Genomic DNA, 23552 nt, shown 5'->3' with positions numbered 1-23552 from the left:
ACGAATCGTCCCAACGCAGCAACCCTTCCAGTGAGCTTTTGAACATCTTTGATAGTTTTTGGTGGCTCCATGTCCAAGATTGCCTTAATTTTATCGGGGCTGGCCTCGATCCCTCTCTTAGAGACCATCAATCCCAAAAAATTTCCAGATCCTACTCCAAAGGCACACTTCGTAGGATTTAACATCATCTTGTGGTACCTCAGGACCTCGAAAGCTTCCCTCAAATGGGTTATATGATCAGTCTTTACTAGACTCTTGACCAACATGTCATCAACATAGACTTCCATAGTCTTGCCAATAAGATCCTTAAAAATTTTATTTACCAACCTTTGATAGGTGGCTCGTGCATTCTTGAGACCAAATGCCATAACAAGATAACAATAAACACCAAAGTCAGTGATGAATGATACCTTTGGAATGTCAACCTTGTGCATCTTGATCTGATTGTATCCACTAAATCCATCCATGAAGCTCAGCATCTCATGCCCAACAGTGGCATCTATCAAAGTATCAATCCTTGGCAACGGAAAACAGTCCTTAGGGCATGCATCATTCAGATCAGTGAAGTCTACACACATCCTCCATTTTTCATTGGCCTTTTCACCATTACAGGGTTTGCTAACCATTCCGGAAACTGTATCTCCTCAATGAAACCAGCCTCCAAGAGCTTCTCAACCTCTTTTTTTATAGCTTCTTGCCTTTCTGGAGCAAAACTTCTTTTCTTTTGCTTTACTGTCGTCCGACTTGGATCCACATTCAGTTTGTGAGTAATCAGTTCTAGGTCTATGCCTGGCATATCAGCTGCTGACCATGCAAATACATCACTATTTTCTTGCAAAAATTTCACCAACTTCCCTCTAAGGGGCTCCTCGACTGTGGCTCCAATGAAAGTTACCTTCTCAGGATTCTCAGGGGCTAAAGAAATTGATACCAAGTCTTACGCTGGCTTTCCTCTTTTCTCATTATTCTCTCGAATATCCAGATCTTCAATAGGAAAAACCTGCCCCCCAACTCCATCTGCCCTCAAAGAGGCCACATAACAATTCGTAGCCATTTTTTGATCTCCTCTTTCTTCTCCAATTCCATTTCGGGTGGGAAACTTCATAACTGAATGGTAGGAAGAAGGGACGACCTTAAAGGCATGTATCCCTGTCCTTCCCATGATAGCGTTATAAGTTGAACTAGCCTTCACTACCACAAAGTCCAACATTTGTGTTGCTTGCCTTGGTTCCTGACCTATTATTGTTGGCAACTTGATTATCCCTTCCACGGGGCACTCTACTCTAACAATCCATATATCGGCATATCGGTCGGGGTTAATTGAGAATCATTATAACCTATTCTTAAAAAGGTATCGTGTAGCAAGATATCCACTGAAGCACCATTATCTACTAGGACCCTCTTCACCGGGCTGTTTCCTATTACTGGTGTTATGACCAGCGGGTCGTCATGAGGAAATTTCACACCCTCTTGGTCAGAATCATCAAAAGCCAATGTTACTTCCGTCATGGCCCTCTTCGGAGCTTCTCCAACAATATGCATAACTTCTCGGGCATACGCTTTCCTGGAGTTCTTGGATAATCCAGCAGCAGTTGGTCCTCCAAAAATCGTGTTTATCACAGGCCCTCGAGGCCGCAGCCCTCCAAAAATTACATTTATAACCGGCCCTCTAAGCTGGGGATTCCGCCCCTGGTCGTCTTGGTCCCTCCTACGATCTTCAAAGTTCTTTCTTCCATTGTTATTCTTATCCCCTGCTTCTCCAATGTATTTGTTCAATTTTCCTTTTCAAATGAGGAACTCAATTTCATCTTTCAGTTGTCTACACTCATCGGTGTCATGACCAACATCTTTGTGAAATCTGTAATATTTGCTTTTATCTAGCTTAGCAGGATCAGCCTTAAAGGGTTTAGGCCAACGAATATCTCGATCTTTCTCGATTTCCATTAAGATCTGGCTTCTAGGAGCATTCAGCTTAGCGTATTCAGTGAACTTTTGCCCAGGCCCTCCCTTTTTAGGGGTTGAATCCGAGTTTTGCTCAGTTCTAGGATACTTGTCCTTAGCAGTATATTCCAGGTCATTTTTCCGCTTCTTGCCTCCAGCGGGCTCATTACTCACCACGGTCTTTCTCATGCTCTCTTCCACCTTGATGTACTTCCCGGCCCTATCTTGGAGCTGCAACATGCTTTTAGGGGTGCGTTTGACCAAGGACATCTTGAAGAATTCATCCATAGTTCCCTGTTGCAGTGCTATCATGGCTACCTTGTCATCAAGGTCCGGGACTTTAAAGCCTCCTTTGTGAAATGATTCAGGTATTCTCTCAAGAATTCCCTTGCTCCCTGTAGAATGCTCATGAGGGATGCTGAACTTTTCTTATGGACTCTCCCGCTAATGAACTGCTTAATAAAAGCCTGACTTAATTCTCTGAAGGACCCGATAGAGTTTGGGGGAAAACGACTATACCATCTTTGAGCCATACCCGACAGGGTTTGAGGAAAGGTCTGACACTTAATAGCGTCATTCACGGGCTGCAACAACAGTGCATTAGAGAATGTCCTGACATGATTATAGGGATCTCCCGTGCCATCATAAGCTTTGATAGTGGGCATCTTGAACTTCCTTGAGATATGGGCATTCATTATTTCTTCAGTGAATGGTGGGGTAGGATCATCAGGATCTCTAAGGGGAAGAAGATTGCTCGGGTCAGCTCTTGGGGCTACAGCCCTTCTATGTGTCGGACCATCCAGGTCTATGATTGGAAGAGGATTTCTCCCCCTAGGTGGTAATGGGGGCCTGGGAACCCGGTGCGCCTCCAAGTCGCGCTTCAGCCTTTGAATCTTAGCCTCATGTGCCTTGATTCTCTACTGCACTTCTTGGGGATTCACCCCTCGGGTGCTCCTAGGACGTTGGTTGTAATAACCCCAAATTTCGGAATTTTTGAAACCCTTATGAATAGTGCTTTTTGCTGATTATGCTGAATAAGAAAACTTTTCATACCACACTATGTAGGGGTTCTTTTATTGATCTTCTGAGATATTATTAGTACTCTATGTGGTATATAAGTGTATGTAAAGATCGTCAGAATCCAAATCCGAACACTTTGATTTTTCCCGAAAATCCACCAGATACCGAAAGAATTGAGTATAAGGTAACAGAATAAAAAGGATTTAAATTCAAGGATTATAAGAGAGGATCATGAAAGGAATATAATGTATTGAGAAAGGTGAAGGAAACCTAAGTAATAAGATCCCGGGTATGATCCCTCAAACGATAAACGAAAACGAAAGTTAAGCGAACCGCATAACAGATCAGTGGTCATTAGCCAAGTAATTAGGAGTTAATCAAGGGGTTAGTGGATGATGATGTCATCACACCAACAAGAGGAAGACAAGTGTAACAAGGTGACATCACATGATGACCTAAGCATGACATAAGGGAAGGAGGTGTGGTTGATTATTAACCACACAATTTTTCATGGGTAAAAAGGTAATTAATCAAAAACAAAATCTAGCAACCAAGCAAACAAATCAAAAAACACAAAACACTTCCATTTTCAAGAAGAGCTCTCGGCTTTTCTTCTTTTTCAAAGAAGAAAATTCCAAAATTCAAGATCCAAGCCTTGTTAATTAGTGAGGTAATTATCTAAGGTTCCTTGTACATAGATATGGATATCCTATAAGTTTAAGCTTCTAATTCCTTCACAATCTCTTCCAATAAATCAAGGAAGAAGATGGTGAATAGTAACCTTCAAGAAATAACTTTGGTTTTCTTGATTTTTATGAAAGTTCAAGGTAGCTTAAGCATAGAACAAGGCTTCCATGGGCATTCCAAGGATCTTTCATTGATTAAAAGCTTCAAGGAAGGTATAACTCTAAATTATCATAGCATTAAGATGTTTGGTATAAATGATTATGATGATGGAATGATAGATTAAGTGTAGTAGCTGTTTTGTCATGTTGAGATCTTAGTTGTTAAGTGTTTTTGTTGATTTTGGGAGTTAAGAGTAGCACTAGTTGTTCTTGATGATTCATGGTATGATTTGGGCTTGGTTTAAATGGTTTAAAGTGGTTGATGAGTGATATTGTCATATGGTTGTATTGGGATTGATTGGTGATGGTTTGGTGTTGAATTGGTTTGGTAAAATTTTGGGAAATCGCGTAAACATAGCCGTCGTAATGCCCGATTTACCGTAGACTGTTTTTGTTCTAACATCAGAACCCTTGAACTCACTGTTAGGTTTTGACCATTTCCATGTTTAGATAGTTCATGTTACGAGCTTCGTTTTGATATTTGGTACGCTTGAATCCGATGTACAGTTTAGGAGAAACGACCGTTTTAAGTAACAGCGTTTCGCGACCGAACCATTACCCCTCGCCTTACTTTGAAACCTTGGTTAAGGACCTTAAATGACTAATTGGGGTATGAAACATTTATGTAAAGTGGATTAGGAAGTTGGTAAGGTACTCGCGAAAGAATTGCCTTAAAACCCTTAATGGTTAATTTATTAAAACTGGTGGAGTCGAGGGTACTCGAGTGACTTAAGTGAATCGTTAAGCGCGAAAGCGAACGTTAGGACTCTAAATGGTTAAAGTCTAGTTTCTTAAGCGACCGGGGTTTAATTCCGACTTATGTTGTTGTTCATAGGTTATCGGACCCACTCTAAGCTTAAGTCTATCCGGGAGCACTCAGGCAAGTTTTCTACCCGTTATACTGTTGTTGTGATGTATACATATGTATATGCATTATCTTGTGATAGTTGCATGTTGGTTAATTAGCAAATTCTTGCGATATATTGTAGCATGTGATATGGTATATATGCATGCCTGTTTCGTATTCTTGATACATATATCTTTTGATTCAGTTGATAATACATATGCTAGAGATAAGCGGTAATTTGCATATACCCTTAGTATAGGGGACCCAAAGGTGAATTTTTTTCTAAAACTGGGAGTCGATGCTCCCGAGTATAATATATATATATTTATATATATATATGAAAAGTTTTTAAAACTATGAATCAAATAAGGTTTATTCGATAACCTTATTTTATTATTGAATATTATTTTGAGTATTCATTCGAGGGCTTATGACTCCGTTGATTTTATTATTGAATATTATTTTGAATATTCATTCGAGGGCTTATGACCCCGTTTATTTTATTATTGAATATTATTTTGAATATTCATTCGAGGGCTTATGACCCCGTTTATTTTATTATTGAATATTATTTTGAATATTCATTCGAGGGCTTATGACTCCGTTTATTTTATTAATGAATATTATTATTTGAATATTCATTTGAGGACTTATGACTCCGATTAACCACTAATTATTATTCTTTATTTTATTAAGGAATAATGTGTCGATAATCAAACTCACTTTTGATTATTTAAATAAATATAGTACTTTCGTATAAGTATATCTTTGGTTATTTAATATTCATTGCAAGTATAAGTTTTAAAACTTCTACTTCAATTATTTTTATAAAGATTATTCTTTATGAGGATATTATTTAAATAATAATATTCAGATATTTCCTAATATAACGGGACTGATTTATTTTAGTAAATCAGCATCACTCCAAACATTCCTAAAAATGTTTTACGAGTCTTCAAAATGATTTTAAAAGTTAGAGCGGATCCCAAAACTCATTTTATATTTAAGATCTTCCTTTCCAAGTATGGAGGCCATGCACGACATTCACCGTCATTTTGCTGCAGATTTGACCTCTGTGGTGTGTTTTATATTCGCAACGAGGTTGCTATTTTGATAAAAGAGTTTTTGATTACTTACCCAATACTCAGGAAGTAAAATTCTTGGAACAAGTTAATCCATTAACAGGCATCGCCTGGGAAATATCGGTGAGTTTTCCTTTCCAACTAGATACGACTTCTTGGTGGAGCCCTATCAACAAGTTTCTACTTGGGGAAAGGGGGACGAGCTTTACGTTTCAGAGTCATGGATTTCATCTGAACTAGGAGTGGCGTAAGTGGTCGAGTAGCGCCGGCCCAGCCTTATTATATTGGCCCAAATGGCCTGGAAGTTCCGCTAAGACGGTACATTCCTTAGGAGTCCAGTGTTCGGTTGACAAATAAATCCGACAGGTTATCCTCTACATGTAGAAAATGGTGGGGTTGCACTACTGCGACTGATCATCGTGAGTGGTCTTCCTGGAGCGGCAAACTCCCGTAATGAGTTCATCATCCAATTGGATATTTCTGCGACACTACCCAGAGCACTTCGATAGAAAGGCTACGGTTGGGCGATTGTTGAGTGTTGGCAGGGTCGAGTTTTCAAAATGATGTTTGCATCAAATGAAGTATCTCGTAACTTCATTTTATTTTGGTGATATTTTAAAGATTGATTCTATACAAGTTTTGTCTTGTAGCTTAATCTATGGGATGAACTATTTATACATTGAACGGTGGTAGTTCAAGTAGAATTTGGAAAAGATATAAGTATATTGGAGTATCTTGTAACTTCATCTTTTAAACTTATATCTAGTAAATGATTATCTTGTGCATGTCAAAGATTTTCAGAAAAACGTTGAGACAAGGTTAGATATATGAGATCACCTTGCAACGATATTTTTATACAGTTATAAACTGGAACTCTGTGTACATTATACATGTCAGAGGATTTCAAAGATTGTGAAAAGTATATATATGTACATATATACTGAATATTTTGCTACTTGGTCGCGTTAAGATATCAGCTTAGTTCATTTCTTTTGACCAAGACTTTCATGAGTACTATGAGAATGCTCATATATTGTTAATCAGTATACATATTATTTTGGTGGCCTTGTTGCTCACCCTTGCTTTCTTCTTTCATCACACAACATCAGATAGACAAGATGAACAGGACCAAGCTCCAAATTCACGAGCGGATAGGAAACGTTCCCCAGTTTCCTATAGGCGTTGATGTCGTTGTAGCTGAGGTAGGAACTACCAATAGGCTAGGCTTTCAACTTTTGATGTACCAGACTTATGTATCTTTATCAATTGTAATAATGGCAAAGAAATGTAAATTTATTCAGAAACCCTTTTAAGGTGTAATGGCATCTAATTTCGGAATAAAATGACTCGTGTTATTTTTGGATATTCATCTCTGAGACTATAACTTGTGGTGTGTGTGTTTATTGTGGGGTCACAGTACAGAGTAGTTGATTGTTTATTAAGATTGGGTGTTATTAAGGGAAATGGAACTCATGACAACCCGGATCCCCGACCCCGGATTTGGGGGTGTTACATTGGTTACCATCAGCCATCGGCTCTTTGCCAGCACGTCTCCTTCTCGGGGCAAATTCATCATCCGAAGATTCAGAGTCTCTCTCAGTATAAGGACCAAAAAATTCCTGATCCTCCGTGATAGGAGTCAAACCTCGTATGTAGGGGGTGATTGCCCTCGTACTTCACTCCGTCCAGCATGTCCACTTCCTCCAACCTCGGGGTAAAGGGGCATCCCATATGGGGGATTAGTAGTCACAATAGTTGAATACTCATACCCAATGGGTCGAGAATTCACAGGTGTATGTAGTTGTTAAACTTGGGGATTCGTACCTTGAATAGCCGAAGGAATCGTCCCTTGTGGTTGAGGTTCAGTTACCCCTATCTGGGCTTCTCCTTAGGTGGTCGCATAAGTTGAATGAGGAGGTATCTCCACGGTTGATGAAATCACTTGGGTTGTCCCCGATTGTGTTTCTTCCTCAAGAGCTCTAATTGTTCTCCGTGTTCTTGCCATAGTTGTTGTGCTTTCCCACAGACGACTCCAAATGTTATGGATTAAAAACTAGGGTATATGATTGCTATATTTATTACTAAGGAACGTAAGCTTCGAGGCTCGATTTGACTGCTCTTGTATTTCGTGACTCAATCTGCCTTAACAAGATGCCTACGTACCTTGCTGATTACCAAGGATCAAGTCAAAAAACATAGTTTTGATTTGTGGGGTGAGGCCCCTTATATAGATGTTGGGAGTCCTTGAATTGGACTTGGTGTAGGAGACTAGGTGGTCAAGTCTCAGAATTAGAATGGACTTTGGAGTCCTAGGAAGTAGGAAGCTGATTCCTTATCCACGAGGTTCCTTGGAGGCCAATCTACAAGGATTTATATCCCCTCCAGGACTCATCTTAATAGATGTTTTTCTCCCTTATTAATTAATTACGAAATTAATTAATATTCAGGGTTTTGAGCCTTCTTTGTTCCATCAGGCCTGATCTGGTCCATCAGGCCTGATCAATGTGTTGACCTTTTTGGTCTGAATATCATACATCTTCTTATTGGGCTTTGTGGCCCAAGTCATGTGTAATTAATGCAACATTAATTACGTAATTAGGATTTATTTATTCCCTTTCAAGTTGCCTTCGAAGCTTAAAGATCCTGGAAGTTTCATTATTCCTTGCACTATTGGAAACTTGTCATTCGATTAATGTTTATGTGATTTGGGAGCTAGCATCAATCTGATGCCTTTTTCTATCTTCAAGAAGCTTGGTCTACCTGATCCGAAACCGACATATATGTCATTGCAACTAGTTGATCGTTCCATTGCTTATCCGTGAGGAATAGTGGAGGATGTCTTGGTGGATAGACTCATCTTCCCTGCTGACTTTATAATTCTTGATTTCGAGGAAGATAAAAAGATTCCCATCATCTTGGGAAGACCATTCTTGGCTACAGGCCGAACTATGATCGATGTGCAAAAAGGAGAGCTTATGATGAAGGTTCATGATCATAAGGTCACTTTTAATGTGTTCAAGGCAATAAAGTTACCCACAGCTAAAGAGGAGTGCTTTAAAGTAGAGTGGGTCGACTATATAGTAAATTCAGAACTTAAGCAATTGCCAAAGTCAGATACCTTAGAGAGATCCTTAATGAGGAAATCAGTTATTGATGACAAAGAAGGAGCAGAGAAACTACAGGTTTTGAATGCACCTCCGTGGAAGAGGAAGTTGGATATGCCATTCGATTCTCTTGGGTTAGCAGAGCTGAAAATTTCTCAGAAGTGTCTCAAGCCGTCTATTGAAGATGCTCCGACACTTGAACTCAACTCACTACCAGATCACTTGAGTTATGCATTCTTAGGTGCACCCCTGACAAGGGGTTGGGATATATTTTTGATGATGTAGAGGGTAGCCGAACGTATCCTCCAGTGCCTACAAAGGGTTTTTCTTTTATGCAGCAGGCAGTTGATAGGACTGGTGTTGGTGATGAGCAGTACAGGCGATTGACTAGGCGTATGGAGGCCATGCACGACATTCACCGTCATTTTGCTGCAGATTTGACACACGCTCTCGGTACTATTTCCTGAGACACTGGTGTCGAGGTTGATTGGCCACCTGATCCTCCACCCGAAGAGGGTGAGCCTCCCGCTAACTAGGTATGCCTTAAATCCTTATTATTTCCTTCAATGAGGACATTGAATATTTTAAGTTTGGGGGTGATAATGTAAGGATTAGTAGTATGTTTGTTCATATAGATTCATATAGATTCATATTGCATGTTTAGTTGTAGTTCATTCATATTTTTGCATGATTGTTCATTTATGACATATTTGTTTGAATTTTTGTTTGTGTTATTATGTGAGTCCATGTAGTTGCATTTGCATGCATATAACATAATCCCTTAGGTTCAGCTATTTTTGATTGATTAGTTGATGTTGATTTGAGTATGGTGATGATGAATAGAGGGTTGATTAAGTCTAATGAATTGATTTGAAAAAAAATCACAAAGTCTTATAGGATTACTTTTGATCTAGATCATGATCATACTTGTTTATTGTTGAGATTTAATCACTTGGCTATATTTAGAATTTGTGATATTCTCGTAATGACAAAAAGAATACTGAATTTTTAAACTGGAGAAAAACTTGGATTTCATTGCTAGTTGTTGTAAGGCTAGGTGTCGAATGGCTAGTAGTCGCCTCATATTTTTATGAGTAATCTAGGGTTGAATGAGATGGAATGAAACGCACTCATTCAGAAATTGTTGAAAAAAGAAAAGAATATATATAAATATATGTTTATGTATAATTGATCAAGAGTGAGCTCTTTAATACTCGAGTTATTAAGTTCTTAAAGGACTTTGTGCCTAGTGACCTAAGGCTTTTATAGTCTAGGATCCACTAACCTAACATTCGCTATATAGGTATTATTGTATGAGTCTTTTGGGAAGTCATGCATTACACGGTCAAATAAGCATCTTTGTTATGTGTTCAATAATAGTGTGAATCCTTGTATAACTCTAGTAGGAAGGAGGTGTTGTGACTCATTATGCATTTAATGTCTATTCTGTTTATAAACTTGTGATTGTTTTTATGTTATATAAGTTATGGTTATTGATCTAGTATCGAGAGTATATCTGTTAAGAATCCACACACGCACTTTTCTGGTTTATGAGTTGGTTTGTGGGGTTTATTCGAACTATGTTTAGAGTCATTGCATTCTTAGAGGCATTCACTTGTTGGTTGGTTATGGTTATTCTGAGGGGATCGATTGCATTATCATTTAGTTGCATTCACGCAGTTGCATTCATGTATTATGATGTTTTGTAGTTTTGAGTCTGTTTATGCTTGAGGACAAGCATCGATTCAAATTTGGGGGTGTGATAAGTGGATTTTATATCTACTTGGTACGCTTTATTACAGGCTACATGGGTACATGGGTATTATTGCATAAGTCTTTTATGGACCTCATTCATTGCATGATCAAATAAGCATTTTTGTTATGTGTTATGTGATCAATAATAGCATGAATCCTTGTATAACTCTAGTAAAATGAAGGTGTGTGAGTCTTTATGCGTTTAATGTCTATTCTAGTTATAAAATTTTGATTGTTTTTATGATAGATAAGTTATAATTAGTGAATTCCATAAGTGCACCATTGCAACTTATTCACATAGACTTGTTTGGACCAGTAAATATCTTATCAATTTCAATAAACAAATATGCACTTGTGATGTGGATGATTTCTTAAGATACACTTGGGTAGAATTTATGCACTCTAAAGATGAAACTCTACACATCATAATTGAGCATATCAAGAAAATAGAAAAACAGGCTGAAGATCATAATTATGTAAAGAGATTGAGAAGTGATAATAGAACAGAATTCAGGAATGCAACATTGAGTGAATTCTGCAAAAGCAAAGGCATTGTTCAAGAATTCTCAGCTGCTAGAACATCTAAACAAAATGGCGTAGTTAAAAGAAAGAATAGAACATGGGTAGAAGCTGCTAGGGCAATGTTGTAAGATGCCAAGTTGCCAACAAGTTTTTGGGAAGAAGCTGTTAACACCGCATGTTATACTCAAAACAGATATCTCATTAACAAGGTACATGGGAAATCACCTACTCAATCATGTCTAAGAGAAAGCCTAATGTAAAGCATCTTCATGTGTTTGGAAGCAAGTGTTACATTTTAAAAGACAACTCTGAATATATGGAAAAATTTGACTCAAAGGTTTTTGAAGCAATTTTTCTGGGATATTCATTGGAAAGAACTGCCTACAAGGTCTATGTAATTGATCAAAAGAAGATCATGGAAAGCACATATGTGACTTTTGATGATGACAGGTGTCCAGGCTTGGAATGCCTTGATGATAATGAAGATCAAGCCTGATGAGTAGATTTTATATCTACTTAAAACACTTCATTACAAGCTTAAGTTGGTGTTTTGGACTCAAGTTGTTGGTATTTTGATGTGTTTTTGTGTTTATTACATTTCAGGCATCAGTTAAATGAAGAAATGAGCTTTTCAAGGAAATATGCTGAAAAGAGCTAAGAATTGGAAGCCAAGTCCATTCTCAAGTTGTAGAGAATCTCGTTAGCTTCGTGTGGGTAGTTGAATCGCCGAATTCTGACGAGTAAAACTCAAGATACGGTCAAAAGAAGAAACAACAGAAAAGTCCAGAAGTCAGGCACGGCCGCCCCCAAAACCAGCGCGCCCGCGCTGACTTTCTGCCAAAATAGCGCGGCCGCCCCGCCCCGATTTTTGCCCCAGAATTCTTATTTTAGTAGAAATTGAAGATGTTAAGAGTCTTGGTCATCCTGGAGCCTATATATATATCAATAAAAAAGACGTTTTTAATGCCAAGGAGCGAGGGGAGAGCAATAAGAAGACCTAGAGAGCACGAGAAGTCTACGGAGAAGAAGCCTTTTGTTTTCTTTAATATGGTTGATACTTGGATGCTCGTTTTCGATTTTTTTTAACCCTAGTACTCTTATATTATTTATTATCATGCTTTCATTGGAACCCATGGTGACGATGAGTTCGGTTATGAACTAATTGTTATCATGGGGTTCTAGCGGATTTACTTATGGATTTCTATAGTTAATTTGTTTTAATATCTGGGTGTGTGGTGATTAATTTATATCCTAGTATTGGTTGTGCTTATTCATCTTATGTGTGTAACTAACATATAAGATAGCAAGTTAATCTTTATTGAAGCGAAAGTGAATATAGAGATTTAGAACTTGCCATGTTAGCATAGGTTCATGTATTTATTATGCATGATTCGTAGGTAATTTTAACCATCTTACTTGCCCTATTTAATCACGATAGATAACTTGATCATTAAACCTTTATGTTGTCAAATTCTATAGACATATAGGGTCTCAACATAATTGGTTTCTATTCAGCTTCTATCTCTTTGGTGGATGTCTGGTAGTAGGGTATTCGTGCAACGAAAGTTGGCATTTACTAGTTTCGTGTTATCTGATTAGTTTTCATCACCATTGCATGCTAAGGTTAAGAACAATGACTTTGAATGAAGTATTTAATGAAGTTAGGTCCCATTTTTGTCTTATATAGTTAATTCAATCACTTTTAATCTCTTATTTAATTGCATGTTAGTTTAATCTTAGTTATAAAACATCCCAACTTGTTAATGTCTTAGCATTGAGTGATAGCCATATCATTGTTGCATAGGTGCATAATCTTAAGTTAACCAAAAAGAGTCTCTGTGGGAATGAATCCGATTTATATCTTATACTACTTGTGAATGCGTATACTTGCGTGTAATTTTAGCACATGTTTTTGCCCTAACAAAGCCCTTGCGTTTGAAAACCTCAACATTAACAGTGATTCTGATGAAGAAGATGAAGTCAATGCACAATAGATGATGAATGAAGAGATTACTGAACAAGAAAATCATGGAAATGGAAGCACATCTCAAACACCTGAATTTGATAGCACAAACTCAGGGGGATAAAGAGAAGAAGGATCTACAAGTCATACCAATGATGAAGAAAATGAAGAAGGCACAAGTCAACAAACTCACACAAGGAAGTGGGATAGAAGTCACACTATAGAAGTAATTATTGGTGATCCAACTACTGGTGTGAAAACTAGAAGTGCAACTGCTAATGAGTGCCTACATTCATGCTTTCTATCTCAAGTAGAGCCTAAAAAACTGAAGAAGCTCTAATAGATCCTGATTGGATATCTGCCATGCAGGAAGAACTGAATCAGTTTGAAAGAAACAAAGTTTGGGAGTTAGTTCCTGCACCAAAGAACAAAAGTATAATTGGAACAAAATGGGTGTTTAGGAATAAGATGGATGAAAATGGTATAGTTACCAGAAATAAGGCAAGGTTGGTTGCAAAAGGCTACTCACAGGAAGAAAGAATTGATTATGATGAAACTTTTGCTCCAGTTGCAAGACTTGAGGCAATAAGTATTTTTCTAGCATTTGTTGCACATTCAAATTTCAAAGTGTATCAAATGGATATCAAGAGTGCCTTCCTAAATGGTGAGCTAGAAGAAGAAATGTATGTGCAACAACCACCCGGCTTTGAAGATCCAGAATTTCCAAATTTTGTGTATAAATTACTCAAGGCTCTATATGGACTAAAGCAGGCACCTAGAAGCATGGTGATGATATGATCCTAGTTCAGATTTATGTGGATGATATCATCTTTGGTCCTACAAATGAAAAGCTTTGTTAAAGATTCTCCAGGCTTCTGTAGAGTGAGTATGAAATGAGTATGATGGGGGAATTAAGTTACTTTCTTGCACTTCAAGTCAGTCAAAAAAGTGATGGGATCTTCATCAGCTAAACTAAGTATGTCAAATATTTATTGAAAAAGTTTGGTATGGTTGATTGTTTACCTGCATCTACACCTATGTCTACAGAAACAAAGTTGGATGAAGATAAAAAGGGCAAAAGTGTAGATATTTCAAGCTATAAAGGAATGATTGGATCATTGCTTTACTTAACTGCAAGTAGACCAGACATCATGTTTGCTACATGTTTGTGTGCAAGATTTCAAGCCAATCCAAAAGAATCACATTTGATGGCTATAAAGAGGATTTTCAGATACTTGAAGGGGATTATGTTATCCTGAGGGAACTGGTTTTGAAGCCGTTGGCTACACAGATGCAGTTTTTGCTGGATGCAGGGTTAACAGAAAGAGTACTAGTGGAAGCTGTCAATTTCTTGGACAAAGACTTGTATCCTAGTATAGCAAGAAGCAACAATCTGTGTCAACTTCTGTAGCAGAGGCTGAATATATAGCTGCATGAAGTTGTTGTGCTCAAGTGCTTTGGATTAGAAATCAGCTAATGGACTATGGCCTAGTGTTACAAACAATTCCAATTATGTGTGACAATATTCGTGTTATATCTATAGTGGCTAATCCAGTTAGTCATTCTAGAACAAAGCACATTGATGTAAGGTACCGTTTTATTAGAGAACATGCTACAAATGGTACCATTGGGCTCATTTTTGTTCCAATAGAAAAATAATTAGCTAATACTTTTACTAAACCTTTAGATGTGGCAACTTTCACTAGACTTGTGGTGAAATTGGAATGCTTAATTCTTCATCCTAAGGCAAGAACTCAACTAATGTCTTGCAGCAGATTAATTTCTAGTAAATCAAAAATAATTTGATTTAATTGGAAATTAACTGAAATATGAATTATAAATGTATCAGAAATCTCTGCATATTTATTTTTAAAAAATGAAAATTCAGCTTGGAATTTTTCAAAATTCTAAGAAAATTATCTAGCTGTTAATTTACATTCTTAATATGTAGAATTAACACAAGGTAGAATCAAAGAGATCAAAAGTATATAGAGAACTGAGTTCTCTATAAGTCTAATTGACTTATCGACAAGTCATTTTAAGACTTCTCGAGTGAGTTCTCGATAAGTCAATTTATTGACTTCTCAAGTGATCTCTCGATAAGCTTTATTATGACTTATCGATAAGTCATTGTAGAGTTCTCTAGTAGTGTTAATTCACAGAGTTCTCTATAAGTATAACTTTTAGACTTATCAATAACTCAGAACTGAAATAGTTTAATTTAATAAATTATTTTGGTAAACATACTTTTGGCAAATTTATTCTAATTTTATTTTGAATTTATTCAAAAAAAATTGGATACAATTCAGTCCATTTTGGACAAACTGGTTATCTATTTGACATCTCGATAAGTTTATTTTTAGTTCTCTACAAGAATAAATAAATGACTTATCGATATGTTTTTCACATCTTAAAATGACTTCTCGATAAGTATATTCCAAATATCTATTTTTGAGTTCTCGACAAGTCATTTACTTTTACTATAAATACCCAGACATCTCGATACATATACATACTTACACCTTCGAGAACCCTAAGTGACCTATCTTTCTCAATCCAAAACTGATTTTTCTCTAATTTCAACTCCTTTCTCACTAATTTTTCTTACCCATTCACTCTTACTAAACAACAATGACACTCAATATCGTTAGAGCTACTATCCCAAAGAAAGGAATTAATTACCTAGCTTTTACTGATGCTAACCAAGCCCCTGATAGTTTCAAGGGGTTTGTGAAATTCTTGCCTGAATCTTACATTGCAGGAGCTTTAACTGCTAACCCAGCCCTGTACTTGGACGTTCTGCATGAGTTCTGGACAACAACTGTGGCGAGAACTAAAAAAATGATAACTCTATATCTTTGGTGATAACTTGCACAATTGGAGGCCAACAGATAGAGTTCAATGAACAAGATGTGAATGCAGCTTTGGGCCTTCCAACTGCAAATCTGGTGGAAATGCCAACACAAGATGAGCTTGCTGAGTTCATGGATTTCATCAACTATGGTGGAAGAATCAATATGTCAAGCTTGAATAGAACAAACCTTTGGAAGGAATGGTCTTTTGTGCTTGATTTTATAGTAAGGGCCTTCACATGCAGGAAGACAGGGTATGACAATATTTCAAGTGTGATGCAGAAGCTGGTGTTCTCAATAGCCCACAATAGACACTTGAATGTTGGTCTATTGATCCTGGAAGAACTTGCAACCATACTAACATTGCCCCAGTCTGCTAGAGGTAAGGATATATTCTTTACTAGATTCATAATGTCTACCTTAAATCATAAAGTAACAGACATACATTTGTTGAATGGTATAGATAGCACTAAAATAGATAATTGTAAGCAAGTGTCCAAAATAATATATGGTTCACTTACTACAAAGAACAAGGTAAATGTAAGTCTGAAAATCACTCCACTCATGATGGAGAGGTTTAGGACTTACCCTTACCCACTGCCTGACATGAGATCAAATGTACAAGCTAGTACAGTTATGGTTCCTACACCTGTAGAAGCACAAATACAAGAAAACCAACAGGGACCTTTCTAAGCTGAAACCATTTCTTCACAACCATTAGCAGCTAGGAAACCAACCACTTCATGCTCTCAAAAGGGTGAAGTGAGCGGTGAGGAAAAAATAGAAGCCGAGTCACCATTGGTCAAGAAGACAAAGAAGGGTAAGAAATCTGAGCTGACCACTCAAACCACCTATGTATCCTCCCAAAAGGATGCAGTTGTATAAATGGGGACAAAACAGACTCTAGAGACATCCTCTCAACAGGGTGTTTCTATTAAAAAGAGCATTATCCCCAAAGCATCTTGTAAAGAGTCTGCATAACCAACAGTTGAACAAATTCAAGTGTATGTTAGGAGAAATAAGGATGGCACACACAGTGAGAGCACACATATTGAAGCTCCCTTATCCATTCAAGGGGAGCTTCCAACACCCATTACTGAACAGCAACTCTTAATCTCTCAAATTTCTTCTTCACATACAGCACTTAAATTCATTCTCAAGTACAAGCTCAATCAAGTGACTTGATTCAAGAAAAACCTTGCTCACCACCCAGACACTACATTCAAATGGTGAGAGGCTACTAGTTGGGGTAGACCTTGCACACCATCAAAACCATGGGGGATTCATCAGTTTTTACTGAAGACACTATGGATGTTACAAATGCACTTCATGTGTAAATCAGCCTCCACAGGATGTTAGGTTTGAGGGTAGTACTCCTGAGGGGGAGCTATCTAAATCCTCTCCAATTCAATTGGAGGTTCATGTTTCAAAAACAACTCCCTCAAAACCCTGGCTGCGATTACCTTGACAATTGAAGCTGGGAGTACAATTGCCAATGATCCTGTCATAGGGGAGGCAAGTATATCATATTTAAGTGACATTGTGATGCAAGACAGACAAGGGTTTGAGACTGGTGCACACGATAGTAACCCAGTCAAATCCCCTCCAATTCAATTGGAGGTTCCCACTACTAGTGAGGAACAACAACTTGTCACAAACATAGAAAAATCTGTGAGTCAAACTATGACTTCTGTCACAGGTGATTCTGGTATTTCACATCAACCTTCAACCTCAAAACCTCAACAACAACACCTTCTCTCTCAATGGCTGTAATCATCTGACTCTCAACCTACATCTGTGGATGATCTTCTTGTTGAGCAGATTTCTGGATTATCAAACATCTCACAGCATCTACTTACTTCATATATTAGCAATCAGGACTATCAAACCATTATGCCAACATACAATAAAAAAGTTGAAAAATAGAAGGAGAAGATTATAAATGATGCAGAACAAGATGGGAATGTAGATGCATGGCTATCTAAAGACTTTGTCTTGGAGATGGATCAAGTCTTGTCTAGTTTTAGGGATGGATATGTCACTATTCTTGGAAGCAATGCCAAGGTCTTGACTCCACAGGATGTCTATAATGCAGTCACTGAAGTTTACAAAGCTCAACTCAAGGATTTTCACCTATTTGGTAAAGCTCTAGAACTCAAGTTGACTGGTCATGAAGACAATATAAGGAAGCTGGTGAAAGAGAAAATGGATGAGATCATACCATCTCAAGTCAAGATCGCCTCCAAGTTTAAGCATTTTGTTGATCAAATGGAAAGGTTTGATCTGACTTCTGTGGAAAGAGATGTCAAATATCTGAGAAAATCCTTCATTGCTCTTCATGAGGTGGTCCAACAGCAAATCACCAATTCAAATGACACAAAGATCAAGTTGGACCAGCTTCATGAAACCGGATATGAGCCTTCTGCCTTGCTTATGGATGGCATCAAACAGGTTGTGGAAGCAACTTTTGGCTCCTCAATATCTACAAGTTCTCATCAACTGATCTCAACATCTACAAACCTTCAAATCCAAACTCTTCAGCAACAAGTCTCAGACTTGCAGTCCTCCAATGCTTCCCTAAATGCTCAAGTTCAAGCTCTGACTTCTCTTGTCAAGAGTCAATAGATAGACATACAAACCCTGGTAGACTCCCATAAGCATCTACAAATGAAAAATGTTATGGCCTTGGGAGCTATCATGGGCAAGCTCAACATTCCTCTGCCTGCACTTTCAGAAGCTGTGAGGCCTGAAATTCCTAATCCCCTTCTCATGCCTGCCAACAAGACTAAGGGGGGAGATAGAGGCTAGGCTATCAAGATTATCTACTCAAAATGTCCAAGCTGCTGAAAAGAGCAAAACTAAAGAATTTGATATTGGAATGGAGAGGCTTTTTAAAGCAGCTGAGGGACCTAGTCTAAGCAGAGAATTTGATGAATTGCTTAAGGCTCTCAGGGCTTCTCTCAATGACAATTTCTTCACCTACAAGAAAGCCTTGGACAAGACAATAAACTCAATAAGGGTGATCTTGATAACAAAATAAAATTTTCAGGAAAGAAGGATTGTGGTCAACATAAATGACTCAGGAGTAGACAGGTGTATGCAGGTGTCCCCCAACTATCTTATCTTTAGGAGGGCATCTGAGTTAGACATTCTAATAAGCAAAGTCAGAAGGGTGATTCATGATGACACTCTCTTGCTAACAGAATTGAAGAATGCTCAGGTGGCTGCTTTCCTGAAGCATAAATACAACCAAAAAAGGGAGTGGCATACATCTGTCCTACCACAAAACACTTCAAACACTTTCAGATTCCTAAGCAGTGTGTCATGGTCAACAAGAAGCTTATCATGACTCTGGAAACTGAGTTGAAAGTAAAGAGAAATAAGACTGTGGAAGATGAAGAAATGATTAAGCTATTGGGGAGATATCTAAGGAATGCTAAAGCCAACTTGCCTAAAACTCAAATCAACGAGGATAATTTGGATGATGATGAGCAGAAGAAAGATGATCAAAAACCTTCTGGCTCAAATCCAAGTCAATCCTCTAAAGCAGCTGGAAGCAAGGATGAAAAAAAGAAGGATGATGAGAAGAAGAAAGGGGATGAGAGGAGAAGAAAGAAGAAGCAAGATGGCTCAGAATCACAACCAGAATAAACCCTAAATATCAAAATTAAACAAGCTCAACCTTCTGTGCCAACAAACTCCAACATCAAACCACCTCAAACCTCTAAGCCTAAATTCATATATAAACAAACTGCTAACACCTTTCTAAAAATACCAATCACCACATGCCAAACATCTCTCAAGAAAATCATAAACCTACCCTCTGTCAAGCCATCACACAAAACTCATTTCAAGTCTGTTGGGAGAAATTTTTTAAGAAGGCTAAGACTACTGAAAATGTTGAAGTCACTGAAAGGGCCATCTGGAATTGTTTCAAGTAGAATGATTTTCTACCTTTAAATTGGTGTATTTCAGATGAAGACTATTTGTAACAACTAGCAGAGGAAATTGTTAGAGTTTGGGTTGTATCTCTAAGGGAAGTAAGAATCTACTATGAAGATGGATCCTTCACATTTCTAGGCTGCAACTTAATGGACTCTCTCTCTCTCCCACAGAAATCAAGAGAGTGATAAGTTTACTGAAGGATAAGGATACTGCCACAAGAGTATGAAGATCTGTTTTGACTGAATGGTTCGTTGAAAGGGAGGAAAAAAGAGCAAGGAATAAAGCTGAATCTGAGGAGATGATAAGGAAATATAATGAGGAGATTGAAATGTACATAAAAAGATCAGAAGAACTCAAGGCCAAAGGAATGAGCAGAATCTCTAAAGATGGAAAATTTCTAAACATCAAAGCTGGAAAATTCACAAGATTTAGGATTGATTTGTTAAATGGTTACCCAAATACAGACAGACTCAAACTTGTAGAAGCTCTAAGTGAGACACCAATCATAGAAGAACTTGAAATTCTTGTTTACTTGAAGGATCTCACTAGGGAAGAAACAAAAGCAAAAATTGTCTTTACCTAAATGTTGTAACTATTTAAACTCAAAGAAATCTCCTAATATATAAATGTTGTAATTGTGTTAATTTTTATATATTAATCTTATTTTCCATTATAACTTGGAGTTAGTCTTGTTAACAGGCATGAATTTGTGTTAAGCAATCTTCTCACAAATTGGGGGAGATTGTTGTGCAAGACATGCCTGTACAATAACAAGACTAAGTCAAATTGACAACCCTAAGTAAGTTGTATTGTAATCTTAGTTTGTATTTTGTATTGTAACATTAAAGTCTGTAAAAATGTCAAAGAGAAAACTTTAGTCTTTTTCTTCAAACAGTATCAAGCCTAAGAATTCTATCCGGAAGAATATCATGCCTCGGAAGAATTATGAAGAAGCTTGGAGTTGAATAAATCTGTTTTGAGAAAAATGTTCTAAATCAAGATCTCTACAAGTCACAGATTTAGCGTTATAGAGAAGTCTTTCGAGAACTCCAGAATGACTTATAGAGAAGTCAGGAAAGCTACTAGAGAACTCGGAGATATCGAAAAGCCAAATTGAAGACATGAAGATTGGAGGTATCGACAAGTCATTTCTTCACTAGAGAACTCAAAATTATCAAAAAGTCAAATATCACTAGAGAACTCTGAGATATCGACAAGTCAAATATCACTAGAGAACTCTGAGATATCGATAAGTCAAATATCACTAGAAAACTCTGAGCTATCGATAAGTCAATTAGTCACTAGAGAACTCAGAGATATATATAAGCCAAAGTGAAAACATGAAGTGAAGAGATCTCAACAAGCTAAATTCTCTTATAGAGAACTCAGAGACCTCTACAAATCAAAGCAACTATAGAGTAATGAGAGATCTCGATAAGCCGATATACTTATCGAGATGTCAAGTTCTCTATATATCAAACTGGAGATCTCGAGGTAAACTCAAAGTACAAAATACAGACCAGTTCAATATCCAAGATTAACAATCAACAAACAATCCACTCAGTTGGATTGACAAGTCTACAAAAGGCAGCTTGAGGCGTGCAAGATCAAGGGTGAAGATTAACTGACAAAGGAAGATCAAAGTTAACACAGTATGCAAAGATATGCTAAATCATAAATGGAATATATTTTTTTCTAAAATGGAATGATTAGTGACAGTTTACTAAAGTGAACAACATCTCTTACTACACACTATATAAACCATTAGTTAACTATCATATAAAGTTAACACTGGTCCTTTGTTAGAAGTAACAATTTAGATAAGAAAAATCTTGTATTTTCTCAAGGAAGAATCTAAGCTCTTTATCAACAAAGAGCCTAGAAATTTTGTAGCAAAACATTCTTAATTTTAACATAAAATTAAATGAGTTTTGAAAGATCTGTGTCCACTGTTCTTACTTGTTTAATTTCAGTATTGACACATTTTACTACGAGATATAATTTACTTTATTCACCACCTTATATATTCAAGAAAAGCATAAAAATACAAAAACACATTCACCCTCCTCTATGTGTGATTCATTATCTAACAGAGATCAAGACTTGCATCATTAATTTTGAGGTCTTCGTAAATGCCCAACATTCATGAGAAGACTGGATGAGCTTTTTGGGTATATTTGAGGAGATGTTTTTCAGATTTGATGAGTTTGGGCTGTGATTCTTCATTAACAAGCATCACATCAATCTGAATTTATGAAAGACATTGTCTCAAGAAATAAGATGCCTCGTGTTCTAAAATGAACAGTTGTACTCACAGGAGAAATGATTCAAAATCAAGGCATTCCTGTTGTTATGTGAATGTGTTCTTCATTTTCATGAAGCTCTAGTAAATTGGAGGGGATTTGAATGTATCTTCCACTTAGATAATATAACGACTCGTGTATATTCTTTTATTTTAATATTTTCAAAGTGTAATAAAGGTTTAAATAATTAAATAAATGTGTGTAATGATTTTTGGCAGCAGTTATTGATCGTTATTTATTTATGTGTGATGTGTTGATATGTGGGATTGAACTGTGTGCTTTATTATTGAGTTATACGATTTTATTTCGTTTGTAAAAGTGATTTTAATATAGTTTTAATTCCATAAATATCGGGATTGTTTCTAAAATTGGTTTTATAATTTCAATAATTATTTTTAGGACTTTACAAAATTGAGAAAACAATATTTCACTAATTATTTATTTTTAAATAATTTTCTGAGTGTGTTTGTTTGTAAAATCCATATTTAATTATAGAAATTTTCAAAAATCGTGAAACTCATATTTTATTAAGTTCGTATTATTCTGAGAATTTTAAAATAATTTTGAAAATTTTCGGGATTAGTTTCACCCGCACGTCGTTTCGTTTGATTATTAAAGAGTGGGTATAAAGTGCATTTCAAAAATTGATTTAAAATTTCGAAAACTATGTTTTTAATTATTTCGGAATATTTCTGATTTTTTCAGATTAGTCGGGATTTATTTCGATATGTTTTCAATTATATATTAATCGTTAAAAATGTAAAGTCGGGATTAAAATTGGAAATTCAAGGACACGTGTTAATAAATTAACACGTATCCCGTTTCACAGGACACGTGTGGCTGTTATATTGATTCATAAACATCACTCTCTCTTTGCTCTCTCGCCTGCATCTCTCGAATCCTCTCGATTCTCCCTCCCTTGCTTCGTTTCTTCGACTGTTTCTCCTCCCTCCTCCTTCCTATTTCTTCTTCGTCTCTGTTCCTCTGTTTCTCGACCATTTCCGGTGAGTTTCGCCGCTACTGTTCTTGTTCTTTTTTTTCCGATTGGTGCTCGGTTCTGTGCTTAATTGATTGTAAATATATATATGCATGCAGTCAATGAGTATGGATGCTTAGTTTCTTATTGTTGTTGTTGGTTTCTCCGTTTCCGATTTTCGCCGGTTTCGTCCGGCGAGGCGACCCACCTATGTTGCGTTGCTGTTGCACGCGTTGTGCGTGCGTGTGGCCGTGTGTTGAGATTGTTTATTGCCTGTTGCTTGATTTCAGTTAATTCAAATTAATATTTTTACTAATTATTAATTGATTTTCAGCAAGAATTAATTATGAATAAATATTCGTGATGTCATAATTTGTGCGGGGAAAATTATTTTGTA

Source organism: Apium graveolens, chromosome 4, assembly GCF_009905375.1.
Source record: "Apium graveolens cultivar Ventura chromosome 4, ASM990537v1, whole genome shotgun sequence".
Taxonomy (NCBI): Eukaryota; Viridiplantae; Streptophyta; class Magnoliopsida; order Apiales; family Apiaceae; genus Apium; species Apium graveolens.
This window is presented reverse-complemented; position numbering follows the sequence as displayed.